The 7,042-nt window shown below is 36.8% G+C and overlaps 1 long non-coding RNA gene across 1 annotated transcript; it reads right to left on the bottom strand.

Annotated features, from left to right (window-relative positions):
• Positions 1–558: 558 nt before the first annotated feature.
• LOC110593464 lies at positions 559–6,188 on the bottom strand. The gene is made up of 3 exons (XR_002481158.1): positions 6,162–6,188; positions 1,844–2,047; positions 559–783 (listed from the first exon to the last, which is right to left on the bottom strand). It is a non-coding gene; the product is annotated as an uncharacterized LOC110593464 (long non-coding RNA).
• Between the last annotated feature and the right edge of the window lie 854 nt (positions 6,189–7,042).

Below are 7,042 nucleotides of genomic sequence, written 5' to 3'. Positions count from 1 at the left end.
TTCTTTATAATCTAATATTACATTATGTATTTTGTTGTTCAGATTGCTCCAGCTTGGGCCATTGAGAGATCTTTCAGGTTGGCTCTTGTGTCCTTTTGCCCTCATCCTTTATTTTATTTTTATTTTTTTTAGTGCTTTCTTACTGTCTGGCACGATAAGATGATCAAGCTCATCTTGTACTTTCTGTGCTCTATCCCTGAATCAAACATTTCTCTGAAGAACCCAGATTCTTTGAAGAGTGGTATTTAGAAACCAAAATATGGTCACTGGATGTGCTCATCGTTCACTGGTGTGTCCCTGCTTCTAGGCCCTCTCAATGGACAGAACTAGGAAATATACGCATGTATACCAACCAACTAACCAGTGTAGACACTTATAATTATTTCTCTAGCTAGTTATATATAAATTAAATTTACATGAATTTATACTTTTGTCTCTGACTCTAATTCAGCACCACAGATTTATTTCTAGTTTTCTAATTTTTAATTCTAGTTTGCTTATTTGCACATTTCTTTCTCTGGCAGTGAGAAATCTGGCTTCCATTATCTATCACTTACTTACATATTTGTTCAACTCTAGCTCCAGATGGTCTCCCTGAAGCCTATCTAGATCACATGGCTCATCTCATGTGGACAGCTGCTGTTGATCTTCACTGCCAGCTGCAATGTGGGACTGTGAGTTCAGTGTTCAGGATGAGAGTGTTTGGTAGTAAGGTTCAGGTTGATCCCTGAAGGTGGAGGCTGCCTGAGACAACATCTTGGAGAAGGTGTCCTCAGGCTGAATCTTCAAGGAAAGGCAAAAGAGAGTGGGAATCAAATTTTAGGTGGATGTCATATAGGCAGGAAGTGGCAGAAGAAGTTTACAAACCCAGGGCTATCTTACTCCAGATCCCACCATTTTACCCTCTACGTAGGGGCAGTGCTGGCCCCATGGACTCTCTTTTCACTGTTTCAGGGAGGCAAGAAGGAAACCTGGCGTGGTAGCCAGGGCCACCATGTACATACAATTGGGTAGGTTGTGCTCTAGCTGAGGTCCTAAAACAGGTCTAATCACATGTAGGAATGCCTTTTTCCTAATTAATACACAGGTGCATGTGGGGCTGCAGAAGCCCTGATTGGGTTATATCCAGCCCGCAGGCCTCCAGTTTGAAGGCTCTGGTTTGGGAGAACCTTGCTTTCTCTGTTCCCAGCAAGACTTTCTGTAAGCTAGTGTGAACAGCTTACAAAGCACACCCAGTTCAAGTGCAGTCAGCCCTCTCACCTGTGTGTGAAGCCCCAGTTCCCCTATGGCTGGTATCCAGGCCCACAGGGTGAGGGAGGTGTTGGTAGGCATTTTAAATTCTGGCTGCTGGGCACTTGTAAACAGGTGCTGTTTACCTGGTGCTTGTTTTCATGAACTACAGCATTACCTGATTTTACAGGCAGCCATGTGAAATAGGATAGCACGATTCTTGTCCACCTGAAGGATGGAATAAAAGCAAAAGCAGGGTAAAATTACACATTATGAACACTCACTACACTGCACGCATTAAACTAGTAATTTGGAAGGGAGCAAGTGTCTAAGCTATCATTAGAGGCACTAATATATTTCTCTAGTAGTTTCACATAGCAGTTATTTCCTGAACCACTCTTTGCTGTAGTTTTCTGTTTTTCTTTCCTTCTCTTGGACTGTATACTTCCAAGGCAACAAAGGAGGTGGATATTTTGGGTTTCCCTACCAGAACAATAGGCTTCCTTCCATTCTCCCTGCAGGGCTTCTGAGAAATATAGTCGAACCAGGCTTTCAGGGTGAGTGGTAAACTCTGAAGTATGCTCTGCCCCATGGAAAAGAGGAAGGAACTCACTGGACTGAAGGGTATGATGATGGTCGCAGATTTGTTTCACGGCCTCGTGGGGCCCCAAGACTCCACTTGAGGCAGTTAGTATCCACTGGCTTTTGCCAGCTCGTCGTGACAGGCCAAACAAAGCACATACTGAGTAGAGTTGGGGCCAGTGGCTTAGATATAATTCAGGCATTCCAAGGATGCACAAGCCATAGTCTGCTGTATCTACAGAGCATGCAGAGAAGAAATGTGAAGAGGTAAGGCTTCTATTTTAAAGAAATCTTTTCTAGTACATTATTGATAAGGCTTTCCTCTTTTTTTTTTTTTTCCTTCTCTTTCTGTTTTTGTTTCTCTTAATTTTCTTTTGCTGCCATTAGGTTCTGCCGTTGTAGTCCCCACGTTACTCTTCACACTTCCCCCACAGGAGTTATTTTGAGTTACGAAAAGCCCAAAGGGGGTTCATTCCCAAAAAAAAAGAAAAAAAAAAAAAAAAAAAAACCTATTAGAAACCTAATGAGCCTCTTTGGTTTCTGATTTTTTTTTTTTCCTTCCTGGCGTTGTACATAATCAGGGGAAGAGAGAAGGAATTTGTGTACATTGTTGTTAGGGGGCCTGCTCTGTGGCATGTAGGTGGGGGACTTTAAGGGATTAGCACCTACAGCCAGTGACCAGAGTTCAGTGGACATTCAGTAATGTAGTGGTTCTAACTTTATCTGTGTATTGGAAGCTCTCTGAAGGTTTTGATTCAGTAGCTCTTGGTCTAGGCCTCTGTAGTTTTTTAAATCTTCAAAGGAAATTTTGACAGATAGCCAAAGAAGGAAATGTATATTTGTTAGATGGAGCGATAATTGAATTAAGGAAGGAATAAAAATGCAACTAGGCCAAGAAGCAGTTGTATTAAAGTTGAGACAAGAATTACTTAACATCACAATGTGAGCCTGAATTTAAAGATTTCCCCTCCACTGGCATGTTATCAGTTTAGCTGTGCTACAGTTCATGATGTTCTAGGCTTGATGAAGGATTAATAAGGTGGATTGTAAATGGGTGTATGTTGCACCACTCATTTACTCATTTCATAAATATGTATTGTGATTTCCTTGAGCAGCCATAGAAAGCACACGCACACACACACAGATTAAAAATCCATAGAGAAGAAAAAATGAAATCCTAAAACGTACTCAATGAGTATAAAAGAAGACAGGAAAAGAGGATCAAGGACCAGAGAACAGAAGAGGAAAAATAGAAAAAAAAATCACAAAATGATAGATTTCAACCCAGTCTTTACCAATAAGTATATTATATTTAAATGGGAGTAAATACTCCAATTACTAAGCCAAGATTATCAGGATGGCTAAACAACTAAATGCTATCTGCAGTTGATGCACCTTAAATATAAAAATGCAGGTAAATGGAAAGTCAAAAGAGGAAAAAGATGTACCATGCAAACACTGCTCATAGAAAGCTGGTATGTCCCTGTTAATCAGACAGAAAACCTCAGACAAGACATAAGAGAGACATTTCATAATCATAGAGCCAATTCATCAAGAAGACATAATCCTAAATATATGTGCATCTAATAGTGAATCAAACTACATGCAACAAAAATTGACAAAACTAAAGGGAGAAATAGATCAGTCCACAGTCAGAGTGGGAGACCTTGACATTCCTTTCTCCAAAACTGATAGAAAAAGAGACAGAAAATCAGGAAGGGTATAGATGATCTGAACAACGCTGTCAACCAACATAACTTAATAGACATTATAAAATTCTTATAATCAACAGATACAGAATATTCTTATCAAGGACACATTAAAGATGAACCAAATGGTCCAGATTCTGGACTATAAAACAAGCCCCCCAGAATTTTAAGGATTGAAATAATATACAATATGTTCTCTGACCAAAGAAAAATTAAATTAGAAATCAATAATAAAATTGTATCTATAAATTCCCCAAATATTTGGAAATTAAACAACACATGCTTCAAAGAAGAATTTATAAGGGAAATTAGAAAATATTTAGAAATATTTAGAAATAAATGATAGTTAAAATACAAGCATCAAAATTTGTAATCTAAGTGATGCTAAGAGAGAAAATCCTGTCTTTAAATGCTTATTATTAGCAAAGAAGGAAGATCCAAAATAAATTACTTTAAGAAATTGGGAAAAATAGAGCAACTATGGTCAAAGTAAGTAAAAAGAAGGAAATAATAAATAGAAGAATGGAAAACAGTAGGGACACCTGGGTGGCTCAGTCAATCAAGTGTCCAGCTCTTGATTTTGGCTCAGGTCATGATCTCAGGGTCATGAGATCAAGCCTTGCATCAGGCTCCTCACTGAGCATGGAGCCTGCTTAAGCCTCTTCCTCTGCTCCTCCTCACCCCCCCCTGCCCCCATGTGCGCACTCTTTCTCTCTCTCTCTCTCTCTAAGAAGCAAAAAGAATGGAAAACAGTAGATAAATATCAAGTCCAAAAGTTGAGTATCATTTAACAAATATTAGTAACACTGATAAACTACTAACACTGATCAAGAAAGAGGAGAGAAAACACAGAACCAACATTAAGGATGAAAGAGGTTATTACTGTAGATCTTTTATGCCACCAAATTTTACAACTTTTATAAAAATACAGCTTATCAAAACTGATTAAAAGAGATAGATGACCTGAATAGCTCTAAATATTCATTAAAAATTAAACTCATAATTAAAATCCTTTCCACAAAGAAAAAAAACTTCAGTGGTGAATTCTATTAAATGCTTAAGGAAGAAATCGAATCTTATACAAAGTCATTAAAAAAAAAAAAAAAGATGAGGAGGGACTTTCTAATTTGTTTTATAAAGCCAGCATAACAAAACCTGAGAAAGGTTTTGCAAGAGAAGAAAACTTCAGGTCGTAATCACTCATTAAATAGACTAAAAAATCCTTACTGTATCATTAGCAATTTGTATAGCAATATATAAAAAATATAATACATCATGACCAAGTGGGTTTAATTCCAGGAATGTAAGGTTGTGTTAACATTCAAAAACCAATATAATTCACCACATGACAGAGTAAAAGAGAAAAATCATATGATAATCTCAAGAGGTACAGAAAAAGCATTTAGGCAAAATCCAGCACACATTTATGATGACAAAAGAGGAAGAGGAACCTCTGAGAAAATTAGGAATAGAAAAGAGTATCTTTAATTTAATAAAGGGCATCTCTGAAAAAGATGTCACCATTCTTAATGGTAAAATATTGAAAACATTAACATCATTTGTTAACATCACTCTTAGTGGTGAAATATTGAAAACATTCATTCTAAAATTGAAAACAGGCAAATATTTCTACTCTAAACCATTTCTCCTCAACGTTTTAGTGGAGTTCAATGCAATGAAACATTGCTAATGATGAAGTAAAACTAATCACAATGACATGATTGCATATATAAAGGAATCCTAAAATATTAATAGATCTGATCTGTGAATTCAGTGAGGTCTTAGTATAAAAAGTCAATGTACAAAAACCAATTTTACATCTGTATATTAGCAACAATCAGAAAATAGAATTTTAAAAATACCACTAATATCATAAACCAACAATTGTGTAGAAATAAATTTAACAAAAGCTATAAAATACCTCTTCACTGAAACCCATAAAATACTGTTGAGGAAAAAGTAAAGACCTAAATAATATGGTTATGCTTATGCTTATATATATACTATGCTTATATATATACTTATGATATTACTATGCTTATGGAGTTGGAAGAAAGTCCAGAAATAGACCCACACATGTACAGTCAATTGATTTTTCTAAGAAAACACCAATGCAATTCAAGGGAAGAGGAAAGTCTTTTCAACAAATGATGCCAGGATATCTGTATGAAAAAAATTAAATGAACTGCAAGTCATACCTCACACCATACACAAAATTAACTGGAAGTAGATTACAGCTCAAAATGTAAAAGTTGAAACTATGAATCTCTTCGATGAAAAAATAGGCAAATAGCTTTGTGACCTGGGCATAGGCAACGATTTTTTAGATCCAAAGCAAAATGCAAAGAACATAAAAGAAAGAGATAGTAACTTCACTGCATTAAAAATAATTTCCCTTCCTTAATAGTCACAATTACAGAAATGAAAAGGTGAACCACAGAATGGGGAAAGCATTCACAATATTTTCCATAAAGTATTCCACATATATCCATAAGAACTTCTTGTGAGTTCACAACCTTCTTGGGAGCTTCCTGAGTGTAATCTGAAACTGGTCCCTTTTGTACTTAAGAGGGCAGAGAGAGAAGAAAGAGGCCACTCCAGGTTGGTAGATGGCAGTTTTAATAAATAAAGGGAACTTACATATGTCTTGGGTGGCACCAAGATGAATGGATCCCCGTACTGGCCCTCCAAGTCTTAAAATTTCATAAAGAGGCCTTGCCTGGGTCCAGTCATGTATACCAGGCAGGTGTTTTCAAAACCACATCATTATCTCAAAGGCTATGTCCTTGGAGCAGGCTCTGGGAGCAGGAAAGGCAAGTGGAACCCACATTCCAAGAACAGCGGAGAGGGTGAGGAGACTCTGAGTGCTTGGGGTGACAGGTCAATTGGTGGTCATGTCTTTGATGACATTCCCCATCACTTGTATCCAGAATATGTAAAGAACTCTTAGAAATGAATAACAAAAAGAGAAACAAACCAATACAAAATGGTCAAAGGACTTAGACAATTCACAAAAGAGGATATATGAAAGCCCACTAAGTACACGAAAAGATGCTCCACACTGTAAGCCTGCCGGGAAATACAAATTAAAACCATAATAAGAAACTGTGATTTATTCACTAAAATCTATAACATTTAAAAGGACTAACAATGCTGTATCTAATGCTGTAAAGGATGTAGAGCAACTGGACTGCTCATGTATTGTTACTGGAGGTGTAAAATTATAGAACTGCTTTGAAAATTGGCAGCGTCTTATAAAGTTAAACATGCACCTGTCCTATGATCCAGCAATTCAACTTCCACCTATTTACCCAAGAAAAATGGGAGCATATTTTTACAAAATGTCTTGTGTAAAAATGTTCATTGCAGCTTTATTCATGATAGTAAAAAATCCAAAACATGTTTAAATTTTCTTTTTGCCCATTAACAAGAAAATGGATAAATAAATTGTGGTAAATTCATGCAGTGGCATAGTGTGCAGCAAAAATGGAACAGATTACTCATTTATACAACATATGGGT

Source organism: Neomonachus schauinslandi, chromosome 16 (genome assembly GCF_002201575.2).
Source record: "Neomonachus schauinslandi chromosome 16, ASM220157v2, whole genome shotgun sequence".
In the NCBI taxonomy this organism is placed as follows: domain Eukaryota; kingdom Metazoa; phylum Chordata; class Mammalia; order Carnivora; family Phocidae; genus Neomonachus; species Neomonachus schauinslandi.
This window is presented reverse-complemented; position numbering and strand designations above follow the sequence as displayed.